Genomic DNA, 21875 nt, shown 5'->3' on the forward strand with positions numbered 1-21875 from the left:
TCTGTAGACCGTGAGGCCTCTGGTTTTCAACCTGCCAAGGTCTCTTGCTCGCAGAATCGACTGGGCTCTCAGTGGTCGTGGTTTGAACCCACCCGTGGCTTGGTCCATCTCGCGCAGGAATCATTACATGGCTTGCCTCTACCTCCTGAGTGCAGTGATTAAAGTTGTTGTCTGGAGACATGGTCCTTACTTAGCCCTACTCTTGCCGGTCTTCCAGAAGAAAGGTAGCAGTAATGCTAACGCTGGCAAGCAAGTTGAAGCGGGATGATGGTCTCAAAGGATCCCAGACATCTGCCTCCACATCTGACTCTACTCGACGGGTCTCTATGAGAGACAAGTTGCTTGTAAAAGAGGTTACAGAACTTGAAGCTAATTTACCCTGTACATGTAAAGTACACTTTCCTGATCCAAACAAGCTTCATTGCTTTCAGCTGACTGTAAGCCCAAATGAGAGTTACACTACCAGGGTGGAACATTTCAGTTTGAAACTGAAGTTCCTGAAGCCTACAGCATGGTGCCTCCCAGGGTGAAATGCTTGACTAAAATCTGGCATCCCAATATCACAGAAACAGGGGAAATATGTCTAAGTTTACTAAGAGAACACTCAATTGATGGCACTGGCTGGGCTCCCACTAGGACATTGAAGGATGTTGTTTGGGGATTAAACTCTTTATTTACTGATCTCTTGAATTTTGATGATCCACTGAATATTGAAGCAGCAGAACATCATTTACGAGACAAGGAAGATTTCCAAGACAAAATGGATGAATACATCAAGCGCTATGCCAGATGATAAGAGGGGAGATTGCAGTGCTGAGGACTTTGTCACAGTTGTCTCTGATGTGAAACAGCTAGAGGAAGCCCTCCTCCCCATCCTCATACTCCCTGTCAGCCCCTTGGGCTTGTCCCAGTCTTGCGACCTTGTCCTGAAGAAGACCATCCTCCTGGATACACAGCACAGCAAGAAAGTGTCTGGGCTTCGAGAGCGTTGTCCGCTTCCCTTAACATGTTTCCTGACACTCTGTCTAGGCTGTGGGATTCCTCCGAAGTTGTAATGAACTCACCATTGAGGATAGCACTTGCTTCCCTTAACCCCAACAAAGTCGGTGTCCTGCACCAGTGATGTAATGACATGTTTGGTGTGACTGGCAGATTGGCAATAAGAAACCCGCTATAAACTGTGATTGGATGCACTTTCTCTTAGCTTCTTCCACGAATGTTGGCCCTGCCTAGATGTGAAGCTTCCTGGAATGCATAGTCATTCACTGTAGATCTTACTGAAAAGCATATTTTATTTAATGTAAGTATATTTTGGAACAGATTTGTAATTTGTACAATTTGATGCTTTAATTATTTTTTTCTATTCTCAAAAAAATAAAAAGAATAAGCCACTAAAACAAATAAAAATCGAGGGCTTGTGGGGATTTTAAGTCCTGAGTGAATGTGTATTACCATGATCACAGCTATGGCAGGAACCCCAATGCCTCAAATCCAAGGGAATAGCAAAGCTTTTTGCAAATCAAGCTCAGAGAAATGGCATAGCCTTTGTCTGGGTCATGTACAGATGTTATAAATGATTGACCTTTAGGGGAAATCAATGCATATAGAAACTCTCAACCACAGCTTTTCCACACAGATGACTGCAACCTAAAACTATGCCCCTACAGAGATTAGCTAATTTGCTTTCTCCTTCTTTAGCTCTGTATAGCAAACTAACCCTCTTTCTCAATAGTATATATAATAAAAGTCCTGCGCTGAGCTCTGAAAGTCTTGCAGAAGAAAGGGAGGAGGGATTGTATGAGCCAAGGGGGTTATGATAGGGGAAACCACAAATGCAGTGACCTGAGCTCACGAGAGCTCATGGACACTAGGCTAACAGTTAGGAAGCCTGCATGGCTGACCCAGTCCTGAAGTATGATTAATAAAAACTCAGAGATAGATATTGGGGGTCAACCTGAAGAACAGAAAAGCAAAGCAGCCAGCCACTGGCTCTTACCTCTACCGCATTCTAAAAATGGTGATCCTGCCTCCAAGAAACCTTAGAATGAGACTGAGAACAGTTTTATTTTTTATTTATTTATTTATTTATTTATTTTGTGGTTTTTCGAGACAGGGTTTCTCTGTGGTTTTGGAGCCTGTCCTGGAACTAGCTCTTGTAGACCAGGCTGGTCTCGAACTCACAGAGATCCGCCTGCCTCTGCCTCCCGAGTGCTGGGATTAAAGGCGTGCGCCACCACCGCCCAGCTCTGAGAACAGTTTTATAAACCTTTCTAGTTTGGGGATTAAAGGCGTGCATGACTACCAGCTGGGGTTTCTATGGCAACTAGGGTGGCTACTGGGATTAAAGGTGTGTGTCATTGCTGCCTGGTCTGTAAGGCTGGCCAGTGTGGCTGCTTTACTTTTCTGATCTGGTGTGGGAGATCCTTCTGTCTATGTGTTGATTTTACTGATTAATGAATAAGAAAGCTGGCTTGGCCTGTAGCACTGGAGGAAGAAGGCGGAGTTAGGAGAAGCCATGGATCCACCGCTTGACACAGATGCTGAGATCTTTAGCTGGTAAGGCACAGCCACGTGGTGATATACAAAATAATAGAAATGGGTTAGTTTAGGATATGAGTTTAGCCAGAAATACACTTAAGCTATTGGCTAAACAGTATTACAAATAATATGGTTTTCGAAATGGTTATTTCATGGCTGAGAGGCCAGGAATAACAAGCAATGCTTCACCCAACACTGATCTTCAGGCCTTATTCATTAAAATACCAATGAAATACCACTCTATAGGCCCTTTGCATATGTGTGACAACTGTGTAGCTTCATCTCTTAGTAGACTTAGAACAAGGAAAGCAGGACCTCTTTCTCCCTGGTGCTTAGATGGCTTTTGGTAACCTGTTGCCCATGCTGGACTACCTGGCTCTGTCTCAACCCGAGGAGCTCAGTACTTGATGTGCAAATCCATAGGAGGCCTGCCCCTTCCTGAATGGATATGGAGGAGGAGAGAATGGGGAGGGCTGGTAAATGAGCAAGGGGAGGGGATAGAAAGAGATAAGAGAAATTGGCTGGTATGTAAAATAAATGCAAAAAAAGTTAACCTTTTCTTTTAAAAAGTACTGAGCTTCCATGCTGCTGGTGCATCTCAATCAGAGTGCCCAACCCATCTAATGCCAGATTTTTGGTACATGTGTCTGTCCTTTCTTCAGATCTTAATTGCCACTGTGCAGGTTGCAGCAAGGGTTTGAGATTTTCTTCATTTATATTTTGGCCAAAGACATGTTTTACTCCTTTTAGGCTACATTTTTTTCTTCTCTGGATACTGTAATTCTCAAATTACTATCACTCCATACTTCTAGTTTATTAGCTAGGCTTATACCCTATACTAAACTGGGGAGGCATTCATATAAACAATTCTAGAATCAACAATACTGGAAACAATCCCCAATATTCAATAGCCATTACACCTATCATGAACAGGGACTCAGACCACTAAACTCCTTTCCAATGGCCTTCTCCCAGCATTTCTTAGTCCCCCACATCTCCACATGGTTTCCCCTACTGTATCTCCACTAACAAGTCTGCCTCACTCTATATTTGACTTTTTAAAAATTTTTTATTTATTTTAAAAGAAAACTATATATTTTTTTATTACACATACCAATCCAAGTTCCCATTCCCTTCCCTCCTTCCATTCCCTATACCCCATAGAGAGGGTAAGGCATACTGCTTTTGGGAAGGTCCAAGGCCTTCCCTACTGCCTCAATCTTACTAAGTTTTATACGCTGTAGTTTTCAGCTCATCAGTTTTGCTTTAGCTGTCATTTGTAAACAGATGTTAAATATATGTATGAAATCATGAGCATAAATAAGCCCATTCCTTTTTTCATGTATTTGCTCACAGTCACGTCAGTAACTGAAACCAGTTAAGGTGTACCCCCTTAGCAAGTGTTTGACTGCACATCACAGTATTGTTTACTATGGTCACTGGGCTTTTCTGGAAAACTCTCCTACCTATCTTTCACAACCAAAACTTTATAGCCTTAGCATAACACATTCTATTTACTGTTCCTCTGGTCCTTGAAGATTGCTCTACTTTGTTTGTGAGTTTGATTACTTTATATTGCTCATGTTTGATGACAGATTTCTTCCCCTTAACATCACATCCTGCAAGTTCACTCAAATTCTCCCAACTAGGAGGATTTGGGTTTTGGCTGGTAAACACAAATCTTCTATGGCTCCCAAACCCCAGAAATGGTTCTCACAAATGATGGTGCATCAGTATTCCTGGAAGGTTTATCAAACAGATTCCTTGGCTCCACTACACTTCTTATTCAGCAAGCAGATGGGGTCTGAAAATGGGAGTCCCTAGCTGAGATATGTGCCTTTGTCAAGGGACCACATTGGGATGTTTTATCTCTCAGAGAAAAAAATTCAATCAACATCCTTAGCTATGAAGATTAAAACTTCGTTGAGAGTCCATCTCTTTCCAGTCAGAATGGCCATCATGAAGAAAACAGGCAAGGATGGAAGTAGAAGGAATCTTTATGCAATGCTGGTGGGAATGCAAATTAATGTAGTCACTATGAAGATTGGTATCTTGTTCCTGAAATATGTTAAAAAACAGTACTAGTATCTGCTCCAGCTATACCACTACTTGTTATACACCTCAAAAAAATCTAAGTCAGCATCCAGAGAAATAACTATATACCCATATTTTTGTGGCACTATTAACATTAAGATACAGAATCACCTTAGGCAGATAAGATCAATAGCCAAGAAAATGTATCTATGAACAATGCAACTTTATTCAGCAGCAAAGGAGAAGGAAATTGTGTCATTTGCAGGAAGATAGATCAAACTGGAGTGATATTAAGTGAAATAAGTCAGATTCAGAAAGACAAATATAACATTTTCTTTCATACAAATAGTCAAGATTCAAACAAATATATTAAAATAAAAGGAAGACTACTGATGAGGAGGAAGGAGCTCAGTGAGAGGAAAAAGTGAGAACAAGAGGGAGTAATAGGGGATGAATATGAGCAAAAAAACATAATATGAGACATAATGAACCCTTTATTTTGTATGTTATTTTAAAGAGAAAACATTGGAAATAAATACAAAGTAATAGTAAAAGCAAACCTTTTCCTTCTTATTCATAGAAGTCTTGTATATTTTTAGCATTATTTAACATTTGGCAAATTATTCATTCAGTGACATAGGAATACTTGGTTACTATAGGGAGAAAAATAGAAAATGTTTCCAAAATGATCATCAAATGTATTTATGACCCATTTAAAAGAAATCCACACACCTACCAGAGAAGCTAGAGGTATATATTAATAGAAATTCTCATGCTCATTAGCCATTGCCTTCAATACACATCTCCTTTGCACCTGCCTGTTGTCCCACAGTTTAGTGAAATCAATATTTATTCAGACTGTACTCTTCACCATGGAAAGGTTACTTTTACATGGCTACTTCAGTTTTTGCTGAACTTTTTACATTTGCAGATTACTTATGTAGTTTTATTTTTAGTGCTCTTTCTCAAGACCTGCTGCATGTCCCCTGAAGTCAAGGCTTATCTGGTTTACTTCTGCATGCTAAAATGACAGCCATTATTCAGTACTCTCACGGGATCAATTTCACCAACCTTACAATTGTCTGAATGTGAAATCTCCCTTACGGGCTTACATGTGTGAAAACTGTTTGGGAGGTGGGTCTTAGCTGGAGAAATAGATCTTTTTTTTTCCGAGATAGGTTTTTTTCTGTAGCTCTGGAGCCTGTCCTGGAACTAGCTCTTAAAGACCAGGCTGGCCTTGAACTCACTGAAATGAGCCTGCCTCTGCCTCCCAAGTGCTGGGATTAAAGGCATGCGCCACCACCGCGCGACTGTGGGGTAGATTTTGAAGTTGATAGACTGACCATGCTTCCTCCTATCTCTGCTTCCTGGTCTTCTCATACATGAGCAAGTTATGTCTCCACAGTTGTCCATGAACTATTATCATCACTTTTCCCACTATAATGGATTGTATCCTCTAATTCCTGACAAAAAAAACCATATCTTAAATATACTCCTTTCCCTCCTGTTGCTTCTTGTCGCTGCAACAAGTAACTAATCCATATTCTAGCTCCTTGCCACTGTGTACACACACACACACACACACAGAGAGACACACACACATACAGAGAGAATGTAGTCACTGATCCTGTTTGTTGTTTTTTGCTTCAGTACCTTCCGTTAGTGTACTGTCTAGTTACGAAGGCTAGATGTACAAGTCTCATGGTGCAAGAACTACACCAGTTTTCTCTGATTCCTTGGCTAGGGTCTGAAGGGTGTTTTGAATTGTAGAAAAATCAAAAGGTGAAGTATGGCCAAGCCACGAATCATACTTCATGGAATCTAAAGATGTGATGCTAAAGTGTATCCAGAAATCAGACATATCTCTGAGTTAGTGATATGTAGTGACATTTCATTTGCATTTTAATCAAAAAAGCTTGCCTGAAAATCAGAGAGTAAAAAAAGTCCCAGTGGTCAGCCTTACAGACCAGGCAATGGTAACTCACTCCTTTAATCTCAGTAGCCACATTAGTTGCCATAGAAACCGGGCGGTGCACAGCTTTAATGCCAGAACTAGAGGATTATAAAACGGGAGGACAGCTCTCAACACAGTCTCATTCTGAGATTCCTGGAGCAAGATCGCCATTTCAGACTGAGGTAGAGGTAAGAGCCAGTGGCTGGTTACTTTGCTTTCCTGATCTCCAGACTGAATCCCAATTTTAGTCTCTCAATTTTTATTTAATCATGCATCAGTGGTGTACCCATCTTCTCAGTCTGGTATCACTGACCTTTGAGCTAGTAGGAATATTTGAAAGATTAGCAGAATCTTGCCTGCCCACCCTGGTTTTCATTTTCATTCAAATATTTAGTGAGAAAGCAAGAGTACTCCAGTGACTGCCAGCAAAACATCCTGTTAAAGTCAGATGACTGACTGGGACTTTTACTCACTCCTTCCCATTGCTTCAGTGCCTTATAGTATGTATTTAAAACAGAAAGCAAAACCATTCAAACATAATCTAAAGGCTAAAGAGCAATTTATGGCATTACTTATATGTGGAGAGATATATATTTAGTACTAAAATACCAACTTTATATTTGGGTCCTAAGATTACTCATTCAATGTGTGACTGGGTTACCTATGTGCTAGGTACCAATAATCAAACTAATGAAACTCACTGACTGCCCTTAAGAATTCACTTTATCTAAAATGAGGTGTTCATAGGTTTGTGGGATAAAATCCGGGTCTTCTATACGATTCCATTGGTCGACTTCTCTGTTTTACCCACACATGAGCACTGGACTGAACTCCCAAGGTCCCAATGAGGAGCAGAAGGAGGGAGAACATGAGCAAAGAAGTCGGGACCACGAGGCGTGCACCCACCCACTGAGACAGTGGAGCTGATCTACTGGGAGCTCACCAAGGCCAGCTGGACTGTGACCGAAAAAGCATGGGATAAAACCGGACTCTCTGAACATGGCGAACAATGAGGGCTGATGAGACGCCAAGGACAATGGCACGGGGTTTTGATCCTACTTAATGTGCTGGCTTTGTGGAAGCCTAGCCAGTTTGGATGTTCACCTTCCTAGATATGGACGGAGGGGGGAGGACCTTGGACTTACCACAGGGCAGGGAACCCGGACTGCTCTGTGGACTGGAGAGGGAGGGGGAGAGGAGTGGGGGGAGGGGGAGAAGGGTGGGAGGAGGGGGAGAAGGGTGGGAGGAGGGGGAGGGAAATGGGAGGCTGGGAGGAGGTGGAAACTTGTTTTTGTTTATGTTTTTTTTCTTCTTTTCTTAATAAAAAAATTATAAAAAAAAAAGAATTCACTTTAGTGGGAAAAGACAGTCAATGTACAACTACTCTTATGATGTAAGGAAGGAGGTGTATCAGTTATATATCACCACATATTTGAGCTACAGAAGTACCCATATCCCAGTGACACATAATTGACATCAATAATTATGAAGATAACAGAATGCCTTTAGCTCAGTGTCATTTCTGTCAACAGCACAACCCAGTCTTAAGGTAGCAGCTTAACCACTCTCATGGCAGAATCAAATACACCTGAGATTTATTTATTGCCAGTGTTTAAAGATTCTAGTTGGATTGCTGTTCTTAAGGTCCTTGTGCCCATTAGATAAACAAGGGTTCATGATGGGATGCAATATCAATTGTGGACAATATAAAAATACACAAGGTTGCCGGGCGGTGGTGGCGCACACCTTTAATCCCAGCACTTGGGAGGTAGAGGCAGGGGGATCTTTGTGAGTTTGAGACCAGCCTGGTCTACAGAGCTAGTTCCAGGACAGGCTCCAAAACCACAGAGAAACCCTGTCTCGAAAAACAAAAAAAAAAAAAAACCAAAAAAAAAAAAATACACAAGGTTAAAGAAAATAAAGCAGAGGCTGGAAGGAGGCAGGTATACTGGTACACTGGAAGTGGAATAGGGAGATTTGACAGGTTTAAAGGAGGCATGTGTTGTGTTATTTGGATCAATAGCAGGTGAGACTATTTACAAAAGATCCATTTCCTCATTTTCTTGGTCAGACACTGTGACAGTGAGGAGTGGCCCCCTGACCAAATTCCACAGCAATAGAAACAAAGGTGACAAAGGAGCCCAGGGCCCACGAAAATTATGGATCACAATGTGGAACCTGAGATTCCAAATCACTATAAAGGATGAGCTACTTTAAAAGTAAGAAAAGCTACAGAGGTGCAGGGATATAGCACTGTTGTGGAATATTAGTTGATGATGTGTTGTTACATTTGTTTATGCTGTGGAGCATTTGTTTAATGATGTAAAGATGTCAGACACAGAATAAGAAGGAAAGAAAAGAGATTTAGAAATAGAGAAAGTTGTAAAAGTCCAGAGGCAAAAGATAGATGGGATAATTTAAGAAAAGGAGGCTATAAATAAGCCAAGCAAAGGCTGGACATGCAAAAGAAAAGGTTAAGTCTCCATGTGATTATTTGGGAACTTGGTGGCAGTCAAAGAGTAAAAACAAAACAAACAAACAAAAAACCCAAAAACCAACAACATTTTGGTATTCCACCGTGGGCCCCATATTTCCACCTAGGGACTGAGAAAGCTTTAAAAAAAAAAACACCAAACAGCAAAAAACAGATACAGCTTCTTTAAGAGGAAGCCCTTGAGCAGCAAGTACATTAAATAAAAGCAAAGCAAAGCAAAACAAAACAAAAAAAAGCTAAATTTACAAAAATGCCTGCCACAGTGCAAGCATCAGCATTTCGGATATGGGGGGTTAAATGCAGTTCCTGGTCAAAGGAACCTCCAACTAGGCTTTAGGCTTGGCTTTCGTGACCAGAGAAGCAGGCACAGCCAGCCACCAAAGCCACACAGAGGTCCTAGACACACCACTTAGCAGTTTAAAGGTTTATTCCGTCAAAAAAGTCTAAAAGATATGCAGTAGAAGAGGTTCAGATGGAAAATCTTCTTTAAAAGGTGTTTAATAATATGCATAGGCTTAAAAAAATGAGAAAGGGTATAGACAGTTAGAAAACATTGTTTAAAAGATGGCTCAGAGGTTAAGAGCACTGGCTGCTTTCAGAGGTCTGGAGTTCAATTCCCAGCAACCACATAGAGGCTCACAACCATCTGTAATGAGATCTGGTGCCCTCTTCTGGGGTGTGGGAATACATGTAGGCAGAACACTGTATGCATAATAAATAAATAAATAAATAAAATCTTAAAATGTAAAACAATTGTTTAAAATAATAAAGTCTTTAAAGAGAATAAAAGCAATATAAAAAAAGCCACTTGAGATGGGAAATACACAGGGAATCGGTTTTAACTTTTCTGGTTGCTGATAAGCAAGACAGCTGCTAAGAGACATGGGATTGAAAGAGGGACTGATGAAATAAATCAGCCTAGATATTTTTTTTTTTGTGGTTTTTCGAGACAGGGTTTCTCTGTGGTTTTGGAGCCTGTCCTGGAACTAGCTCTTGTAGACCAGGCTGGTCTCGAACTCACAGAGATCCGCCTGGCTCTGCCTCCCGAGTGCTGGGATTTAAGGCGTGCGCCACCACCGCCCAGCCAGCCTAGATATTTTAAGAATGCTTTATCTTGGGGTTGGAGAGATGGCTCAGAGGTTAAGAGCATTGCCTGCTATTCCAAAAGTTCTGAGTTCAATTCCCAGCAACCACATGGTGGCTCACAACCATCTGTAATGGGGTCTGGTGCCCTCTTCTGGCCATCAGGCATACACACAGACAGAATATTGTATACATAATAGATAAATATTAAAAAAAAGAATGCTTTATCTTTAAAATGGAACTCTTCTACATGACTCCTGAGTATTTGTAGAGAAAAATGCTTTTTTATCTTTTTACATCTATTACTTCAACCGTTTTCTTTTATTCTAATTTACCTTGATAAATATACACAAATTTACTACTTTACTACTGTAAATATACAATGAATATTACATGTATCTACAATGTTGTACAACCATTAGTACTATCTAAATCCACAACTTTTCTTTCATTCCATACTGAAATTCTGGGGCAATGAAACAGTAACTTCCCATTCCCTTTTTAACGACCACCTGGTTACTTCTATTTCTGAATTTCATGTAAGTGGATTCATACAGTATTTGTCCTTGTGCCTGGCTTAATGTAATTCACCTGGCAGTATGTGTCAGAATTTCATTCATTTTAAAGAATAAATCACACACACACTACACGCACACACGCATACACAGTGTGTTTCATACTTCATTCATCTAATGATAAAGATTCATTTTTACCTTTAGACTGTTTGGAATACTGATATCCTAAGCATCGGATGCTGCTTTTTAAAAATTTTGCGATTTGATATATAACATAGTAACTGTTTTACACAGTAACTCTATTTTAAATTTCACTAGCATACAAGGGTTCTAATGTCTCCAAATCCTCACTTTACCTTTTTATTTAAAAACAATATTAATACCAACTATTAAATATCTAAGCAGAAATTAATATAAGCACACTCATACAATTCTAGCACCACAGAGGTTGAAGCATTGTGAGTTCAAGGTCAGTTTAAGTTATATAGGTGAGACTGAAAACACTAAATGACTGGAGATATGGCTTAGTGATAGATCACTTTGGGTTTGATTCTTAGCACTCTCGAGAAAGATATCTTAAATATTTACTGTTCATGTGAAATTCTAAAATACAAAGGAAGTAGAGGAAAGAAAGACTATCTGATGGTGTATTCTGATGGCGAGCATTTGTGTATGTATATATTCTATCCCAACATAGTTTCACATTGGGCCAGTTTCAGGGAACTTCATAAGATGTGACAGCTTCAGCCTTTAGAATGAGCCCCAGAGATTTCAAGCTACTTCACTTACACAGAAAACTGCAAGTAGCATCTTTCCTGAGGTATGGAAAACCAGGGTTTACTGTTAAGTACAGAACTAAGTAGTTTCAAAGTCCTGTTTTACAAGACCAACAAGCCCACATATTAATACACTGTGGAGAAGGTAAGTAAAAGAAAATCTCAGACTCAGGTATTAATTGCTGTGTTTATTTAAATTTATTATATTCTCCAAATTTGAAGATAACAAAACATAGTATTATAAACACCTGAGGACCACTCAACTGGACATAGCATCTTCATACAAACAATTTGCAAGAAGATCAATTTTAAGAATCTAGTTTTTCCAGAAATGACATAGGTGAAGTAATCTTTTATACATTTCTGCTGTTATATAAAACACATTTGGTATTCTTAAAGAGAAAATGGACATTCTTTTCCTGGTGAACATTTTGTTGACATTTAGAACAAATGGCTAATACATGTATAACTGATTCTGACAGCTTATATGTATTACACCACTATATAAAGTAATGGCACGCAGTATCATTTTCCTTTGAAAGCTCTCATTTATAAAAATAGAGCCCCAGTGTAAGAATTAATGTATTTTTTAAAATGTAGTAGAATTGATGGCTCAATAAGTAAATTAATTAGAAATATTGCATAGAATAAAGAGCTTCCCTATGTGGGAGCCAATCTAAGTAGAGTTTAACACCTGAATAATAAGCTGAGAGCTACTGGGATTAGTAAAATGATGTACATATTTTTGATGGAATAAACATCTATATATAGTTCTTTATTACCTTTGTGGCAGTGTAAAGTGCCATAATAAATCAAAAAATCACTTGTGTATTCTCACAAATATAGAATAGTATATAAATATGCTAAAGTATCCATATGAAAAATAAACACAAAATAAAATAATTTTTTAAAAATTGGACACAAATATCTTGGAAATAGACATGTCAGGATTGAATGTCTAATGTTTGAGCTTAGCAAAAATTCAGAAAATTATTAAATAGGTATAAAGTTTATCCAATTCCATCCAATCCACTCTTGTAGAATAAACATCTCCTCCACAAAAATTATTCACTTTAATCTATCCTAAAAATATCAAAGACTAGTAAGAACACTTTATGCAAGCTTATAAACTTGCTTTTTTCCCCTTTGTATGAACAAATACACCACCAGGGCATGAAAAGAAAGGAAAATAATTTATATGGCTCTTTCCTTTCTAGTAGTAGTGTACCATGAACAGAAGAATGGGGAAGGAGATGAGAACTTAAGTGCACCATTAAACTCTTTTGAGAGAAAATTGCCATGGTTTTGTAATAGAGATTACGTTGCTGGTATTTTCCCCTTTGAGGTTTAGCTATTTGGTTCTAGATATAAAAATTAATCCTAATAAATGGTTTTCCTCTGTTTGCTACATGAAGTATACTTGTAAACACAATAAAAATAATTAAAGACATAAATAATAAATTTTCAGTTATAAGTATGCTAATAAAACATATTCAATGTTGTTTAAAGAGTAAGAACATACTATCAATGTAATTGTACTACAATTTTGATAAAATATTTTTATAAAAACCTTTTATAAAATACAAACTGATGAGAAGGAAATTACTTTTAAAGTAAAACATTTTAAGTATACCTGAGAATTGTCTCTAATCTAAATTTGCATATTTTCAATTATATTTTATTTCTTTAAGTTTTTCAATGTAGTAACATAGTTTTAATGCTGGTCCTAGTTTCAGCCCCATATACTTCATCATCAGTTCACTCTTCAGTAGTAGTAGAGCTTTTCCATCAATTTCCTATAGAGAGAAGAAAATTATAGTTAGTTTATACAGTATTGTACTATATATACATACATATAAATACACATATATATGTATATATATTCATTCTCTGGATATATGTCTATGAAAACTAATAAAATTTGATTTGTACAATGGAACATCATTTGACAATTTACAAATTTAATCTAATTTTTAAGAAAAAGGTTTAACCCTGTACTTTCAATATATGTTCTAAGTACCAAAGTATCTGACTTTACTGTGTACTGAACAAAATACTAGCACATATTTATGACAAATAGTTAAAGACTAAGAATAGTAGAAATGAATTTCATGTTATTAACTTTCTGAGAAGGGAAAGAGTATGCCATTACCAATGAAAACTGTAAACATGCTTTACAGTTTCATCTTCATGTTGGAAGGTAATCAGCTGTCTGAAGCTAGTTAGGTGTTGAAACAGATACTGATTTACTTAAAATATTGAAGAGGGGCTCAGAAGGATTGCTCAGTCAGTAAAGCACTTGTGTTGAAAACATGAAGACTGGAGTTGGATGCCCAGAATCCATGTAAAAATGCCAGACATGGTGGCATGTACTTAAATTCCAGCAATGAAGAGGTAAAGACATAATAATCCCTGGGGGACACTGGCCCCCAGATGGCAATGAGAGACCTGTGTCAATGGAAGCTCGACAGCCTTCCTGAAGATGATACCTGAGATTGTCCTCTGGCTCCCATAAGACATAGACACATGTGCATTTGCACCTGCACACATGTGTACACACACACACACGCATAAAATAGTGTACACCAGACATTAAACCAATGATTTTATATTAGAAAATGTTGTGAACACATTGCTTAACATCACAAGGAATCCTTTTAAAACTTTATTATTGTAAGTATACAATTTATGTCATAAAAGCCTATTATTTATTATTCAAATTATAATGAAGTTGCTGTTTTCACAGGGTATCACAAGAAGGCCACCCTGGTATATGCTGTGAGTCAACCCCTCCTACTCATGGTCCTAGAATAGAACAGGGAGCAGGTTGGGGGGAGGGTTCTTGTATTTGTCATTACAAGAAGGGGTAGTCTACACGAGAGTGGCAATCCTATAATACCACCTCTTGAAAACCTGAGGTTGTTTAGTGTACGAGATTCTTAGATACCCATTTAAAGAACAGTCAGTTAACCTACCATTTAAGGCCTGAATGTTGGGCAAAGCAATCCTTCTCACAAATGAAAAAGATCAGTTGATATGGTTCCCCCACCATCCATACAACTCAGTAGCAAACTGAAAGGCCTGCACAGAGGTCATTCAAAGGCATAAGGGCAGCAGGAAAACCGGATCAAAAGATACGTTACATGTTGCCTGAAGAGCTCGGCGAGGGAGCCTGCTATGTGAGGATCTGTATGTTTCATAAACTGTATCACTTCATCCACAGACCAGGTTGAAGGGTCCTTACAGAAGCCTTGTTTCAGGACACTGGGGTCACGTACAGCTATATAACTTGAAGCTTCAATGGGAGGGGAAAAAAAACAAATCATACTTGACCTGATCATAATCCTGAAAGAAGAGACGTTAGGTTGAAAGTAATAGTCTCACTCCTGGAACCTTCTCTTCAGTACCTAAAGTAAGGACTTAAGATTCCAACTGTAAAATCTGAGAGCCTTAACGAAGATGATCTGCGGAGTGCTGCACAGAGTATGTCACTGGACCTCCCCAAAGAGCAGAACAGCTTTACACTAGAAAGTACAAAGCTTCCATGGTCATGAAACACGTGTAGCAATCCAAGGCCTCTTAGGTCACAAGCAAGTACAGGAAAAGGTGTTACTCGAATTGGGATAAACTGAGCTAACTCAGTACTGTCTTCTTTGAACAGATCCAACAAACTTCGCACAAGCTGCTCTTTTAATGTCTTTTTCTTCTAAATTGACTTTATTTTGTTAAATATGATAGGGCCTTTCAAGTTTACAGGTTTATAATCCCTTATATATTTTTCAATTTTAATTAATATATTTCAGCAATGTTTGAGAAAGAGATTAGTTATTGGAACCATTCTCCTCAATTCAGTATGGTCATTTTTAGCATCACTTTTACACTTTATAGATTCTCATCTCTGGCTTAAATGTTAATCTCAATTTTAAAGAACACAAAATTATTTCCTGCTCAGCTCTGTCACAAAGTAGCTTTAGTAGTATTTTTATTTGATCCCTCTTTCATGATTCACTGTCTAGCAATAGATATTTTGATTAGACATTTACTAAAAAGGCAACAAGACAAAACACAAGTAAGGTATTCATCTTATGAGGTTCAGGTTTTAGAGGTGTTGTTCACTAAGTTGTGTAGAAATTTGTGTTCCAATACTCATTAACTTTAGGAGAATGCTCAACTTCCTACTGAGTGTGTGATGATAAAGAAGGTTTTGAACTTTTCTAGGAAAAATCTGTTTATATTTCTAGGTATGAATTAGTCAAATGTATATAATTTGTTTCCTATCATCCAGGTCATGGCAAATATATGGATGCTTTGAGTATTTACCCCAAGAAGTATAAACAATAAAGAAAATGTGTTCAAAATTATAATGATTTTCTGTGAGTAGTTCTACTTTTTCTTTTCTTTACAAAACCACAACTGTAAAGTAAAATAAATATCTACTAAAATATATCCTAGCCTTAAAATTTCAGAAAACATAAATAAAAATTTGCTGGACTTCATTAATCCAGGTAAAACTGGTGATAATGTAGCTGGGAGTTTCCAACATTTGATACTGCAAGATGATGTCGTCTACAAATCTGTTGGGCTATATTCTCAACTATCCTGGCACGCTTGTGACCCATGAGCCCCAGGCTCGACAAGTCTACAGACAATGCTGTACCATTTGGGAATCCGGGCAATTAGAAGTTATCTTTTACTCAACAATGCCATAAATATTAAAAATATTTACAAGGTTAATTATATTTCTAAATCTAGGTTTTAAAAAGGTTTCTGTCATCAGAATCTGGAATAGTTATGCCTTGCATAACATGTAACTATTTTACAGCTAGACTGTATGAAAAGGTATGATTTCCGGCATAAAATTAATTTCAAATTAAGAGAAGACTATAAGATCTTCTGTTTTCACTCTATTACTGAAACAAAATTGAGGATGCATCTTAAAATGATCAGAGGTGGTTCGAACCTCTGATCATTACATGACTACTACTCAAATATGAAACAAACTAATAATGAGAAAACAAAGTTCAGGTATATTTTTTCCTGCCTTTATTAATTGGGATATCAATAAATATACCTGAAATAAAGTGATTTAATTTCTCTTGGTTATCATGGAATTTCTTCATAATGTAAAGGTGAACAATTTTCTTTTATTCAAATAATGAGAGAGTAATACAATAAGAGTTATGTCAGCAACAGTGATAAATGAAGCTTAAACTAATAGACCTGAAAGAAAATATTGACACATCTAGATAGCTTTGAAATGAAATGGTTATCTTTTCTCTAGAGGTGCAGGCAATCAGTGTCTGGATTCAAGAATTGGCCTAGCCACGTTTTTGCCAAGTGACTTCTGAGATTGTTTTTCACTGAAAGTGTTTACTAGTAGCTATTCTTCAAGGAATTTTAAAAATTAAAAATCATGTCTATGAAGCCATATAAAATACATGCCTGGCACATAATGTCACATGATGATGATGACTTATTTCTAGCATCACAAAGTATTAATAACCAATATCATTACTATTTATCTCTCCATTCCTAGGATTGTCAGTAGCATTACTCAAACATCTGGAAGTCAGATAACTAGCATTAGAAATTTTAAAATCAGAACATTTTACAACCTTTTACTAAGAAAGCCTTTTTCACAAGTTGATATTTAGTGAACTTAGGATTAACATTTCATATAAGTTCTTATGGACTAAATATCCATTTTTAGACCTTTGGAAAACAATATCACTTTAAAAACAAACAATCACTACAGGAGGTGGGGTAGGATAGAAGGGACAACATTAAATGTGTCATAGATGTGTATAGTGAGGTTGCTCATATATAACATCCTTGTCAAAAAAAAACAAAACAATGAGGTCACTTGCTTTCTATGTTCTTTACTCTTCAACACAGCCTAAAGAAAATGGACAGAACACTTATTATCTCCTTCACTCTTAACCCTTAAAAGGTTAAGTAGTAGCAGCAGGAAATGCTGTGTGATATTTTTCTTTTTAAAGAAGATGCCAGCTTTTCTTGGCAGATCTAAGAGAATGACAGCGGATTTGGTGATTAGGGAAATGATGTAGTTACAGAAACAGGATGCCAGAGACCTGATCCAAGAGCCACACACAGGCTGGTACCAGGGAAAGGTCTCAACAGATATGACATCACATCAGAAACAAGGAGAAGGAATGTGTCCTTCTTGGCTGAAAGAGCCATGAGAGGTTTAAGAGTTCTCATAGCACTTCAGGAATTGTTTACACCTGCTTGAGAACTACTAATCAGAAGTCTCTATCTAATAGGGCTGGTGATCCAAAGTCCCAGAGACAGTTCTGTGATGCTATGAGGACAGGAATAGCCATAACAGCATTGCCCCTGGCAATGTGGAAGAGAGAACATGACCTCTCTAATTTTGGCATTTCAAGAGGTGATCAGGTGGTATGGTCAGGTACGGAATCCTCAACGAAAAAGATAAACACACTGACTGGCAAACATTATTCTTGAATATACCTTCATTTTTCTTTTTCCATTAGTATTTAATGTGCTTATAAGGTAGATGACTTTTTCATAACTATAGATGTACTTGATGTATTTGACACAATCTCAGAAACTCTCTTGGAGACTGAAGTATATGCAGGATGCAAGGAATCACCTATTGATGAATTCTCAAAAGTTTCAAGAAAACTTTTCATTTTAGACATGTCATGTCCCTCAGAAGATATTACTATAGGGGGAAAAGAGATTATCTTCAACAGCTCAAATTCTATTAGAAGGATGTCTTACTTTTCCATTGCCATGACAAGACACCATGACAAAGGCAAAAAAAAAAACATTTAATCTGGGAGCTCATGGTTCAAGAGAGAGTTGGTGACCATCAAGGTGGGGGACATGGGAATATGCAGGCAGGCATGGTGCTGTAGCAGTATTTAGGGCTGAGAGCTTACATCTGATATGTTAGCGAGAGGCAGAGAGAGAGAGAGGGAGAGAGATAGAGATAGATAGATAGATAGATAGATAGATAGATAGATAGATAGATAGATAGAGAATGCCAACCAACTGGGACTGGTGTAGGCTTTTATAACCTCAACTCCCTCCTTCAGCAACCTATCTTCTCTAAAAAGGTCACACCTCCTAATCTTTCTCAAAGAGCTCCAGCAACTGGGGACAAAATATTCAACTCTATGAGCCTTTGGGTTCCATTCTCATTCTGCCACATTCCATTCCATGGTCCCCATAGGCTTGCAGCAATATCATAAGGCAGAATATTTTTGATTCAACTTCAAAAGTCTCAACAGTCTTTCAACAATGAACCAATGTAAAAGTCCAAAGTCTCTTTTGAGGTTTGAGGCAGTTTCTTAACTGTAAGCCCCTGTAAAAATAAAAGTAAATTACATATACCTAACATGCAATGGCACAGAATACACATTACAATTCCAAAAGGGAGGAATAGGGGCATAGTGATGAAATACTAGACCAAAGCAAGACCTAGCAGGGCATCCTCCAAATCCTGTAGATCTATGTCGGATTGTCAAAAGGCTTAGATGGCTCTGCCCTTCCAGCTTTGCTGACTGCAACACATTTCTGTCTCTTGAACGGGTTCCACTCACTGTATGCAGCTTTCCTTGGCAGGTATCCTACAGCTCTGTCATCTCCAACATCCTGGGGTCTCCAAAACAAATCCAGCCTTCACTTTCACAGCTTCATGCAATGGCCTCTCTGGGCCTGCATGCAGAGACTTCCCTGCAACACTCCTTTCTTTAATTGTGTAGGAAGACTCCACAACCCCTTTATTTTTGTATCCTTCTTGATTCTAAAGCCAGATCATGGCTGCCAAGTTCTGTTGCAGGATCAGGATGAAACCTAGCCCCTTCCTTGAAATATTTACATAAGCTTTGATGTGTTGTTGCTCTTTAGGAACAGATAATACCTTAGGCCTTTTCACAAGTTATAGAATTAGTTGGGTGGGAGGTCACCATTCCATTTATTCCATTTCTCCTTATCTCTTTCAGCACAAACGAAGGCTCTAACATAAAATTTCCTGTTGGTCTTTTTCTCCTCAAACTGTGTATTTTGTATTTCTTGTAGCCCTGCTTGTTCTTTGTTATTGCAGATCAGCATAAGAGTGATCACTAAAAAAAAAACTAAAAAAAAAAAAAAAAAGAGTGATCACTAGTAACCACATGACAGAGTCAATACTTGGCAGTCTTGAAATCTCTTCCGCAAATGAAACTAATCCAAAACTCTTCAATCATGAAGACATGACAAGGACAAAAGGCAGCCACATTCTTATCCAAAATATCACCAAACAGCTAGCCAAGTTGCTAATATTGTTCTCATCTGAAATCTCTTAAGCTTATCCAAAATATCACCAGAACAGCCTCTAGCCAAGTTGCTAATATTGTTCCCATCTGAAATCTCTTGGGCTGGTTCACATAACTCTCAGCATTAATATCTTCTAAGCTCCTACTATGATGGCCCATTAAATTCCACTTATAGCATTCAAGCATGCTCTTAGTTCAAAATCCCAAAGTCTTTTGCATCCCTCTGAAAAACGGCATGACCAGGCCTGTTACAGCATTAGCCCACTCTGTGGCACCACATTCTATCTTAGTTAGTTTTCTATTGCCCTGAAAAAACACCATGACCAAAGACACTTACAAAAGAGAGGATTTAATTTGGGGGATCACAGTTATAGAGTTAAGAGTTCATAATCATTACGATGGGGAGCATGGCAACAAGCAAGCAGGCATGGAACTTGAGCAATAGATGAGAGCATACATATTGAAACACAACAAGGCAGAGACAGTCACACTGTATGAATCTCTCTTTTGAAATCTTAAAGCCTACCCTGGTAACAGATCTCTTTCAACAATGCTATAACTCCTAATCCCCCCCCCTCCCAAATAGTTCCACCAACTGGTGATGAAACATCCAAATATCTGAGCCTATGGAGGTCATTCTCATTCAAATGACCACAAAGATAAAAAAGTATCTTATTTTCCTACTGTGCCTTTTATCCTACCACTGAAGAGACAGGGAAGGGGATAGCTTTCTGAGTTTGAGACCAGAATGGTTTATATAGTGAGTTCCAAGCCAGCCAGAGTTAAACAATAAGACTTTATCTTAAAAAAATTAAAGTATCTGCCAATAAATCTATCAAAGGAAGTGAAAGATTTGTCTAATGAAAACTATAAGACACTGAAGAAAGAAATCAAAGAAGATAATAGAAGATGGAAAACCATTCTACAGATTCAATGCAATCGGCAATCCTCATCAAAATACCAATGCAATTTCTTCACAGAAACTGAATAAAGATCTTAAAGTTTACAAGGAAACACAGAAGGACCCAGGATATTCAAAAAATCCTGAATAATAAACAGACTTGCTGGAGGTACCAGCATTCCTGATTTCAAGAAACATTATAGAAGTATAGCAATAAAAACAACATGGTACTGTCATCAAAACACATCAATTAGTAATATAGAACTGAGGACCCAGATACAATTTGACCCTCTTACAGCCACCTGGCTATTAACAAAGAGGCCAAAAATATATATTGGAGAAAAGACATCTTCAATTTATAGTGTATGTTGAGCTGAATAGATATATGTAGAAAAAAAACCCAAAACTCTATTCTAAATGAATAAAAGATCTCAACTTAAGACCTAATACACTAAATCTGTTAGAGGGAATAGTAGGGATATGTAGGAGGAGGGCCTGCTTGTTTGTCCCAGCTGTCCGGCTAGCTTAGCCCCAAAGTAACCACACAGAAACTGTATTCATTAAATCACTGCTTGGCCCATTAGCTCTAGCTTCTTATTGGCTAACTCTTATATTAATTTAACCTGTTACTATTAAGCTGTGTATTGCCATGTGGCAGTGGCTTACTGGGTAAAATTCCCAGCATCTCTTTCTGGCGGATCCATGGCATCTCTCAGACTCTGCCTCCTTTCTTCCAGCATGCCATTTAGTTTTCCCTGCCTACCTAAGTTCTGTCCTATCAACAGGCCAAGGCAGTTTCTTTATTAATTAACCAATGAAAGCAACACACAGACAGAAGGACCTCCCACGTCAGGGATAAACTTCAACTTTTAGGTACAGGCAAGGACTTTCTTAACAGAATGCCAGTAGTGCAGGCATTAAGATCTGTGATTGACAAATGGGACCTGCTTAAATTAAAAGCTTCTGTACAGCAAAGGATACTATCATTAGAGTGAAGAGCCAGTCTATAGAATGAGAAGAAAATTCTTTACAAGCTCTACATCTCATAGAGGGCTAGTGTCTAGACTATAAAAAGAACTAAAAAAAAACACTAAGCACCAACAAAACAAACTCAATTTAAAATTTTGGCATGTAACCAAGTAAAGATCTCAAGTGACAAAATACAAATGGATTGGAAACATTCAAAAATTGTTCCATATCTTTAGTAATAGGGAAATGCAAACTAATACATTACTTTAAGGTTTTATTGTACCCCAGTTTGAATGACTAAGAGTTAA

The 21875-nt window shown here is 38.0% G+C and overlaps 1 pseudogene; it reads left to right on the top strand.

Moving 5' to 3' along the window:
• The first annotated feature begins 233 nt into the window (after nt 1–233).
• Nucleotides 234–880, top strand: LOC121441286 (annotated as a pseudogene).
• The last annotated feature ends 20995 nt before the right edge of the window (nt 881–21875 follow it).

This window comes from Microtus oregoni, unplaced genomic scaffold (genome assembly GCF_018167655.1).
Source record: "Microtus oregoni isolate MIOR12 unplaced genomic scaffold, Mior012 000074F_010, whole genome shotgun sequence".
NCBI lineage: Eukaryota > Metazoa > Chordata > Mammalia > Rodentia > Cricetidae > Microtus > Microtus oregoni.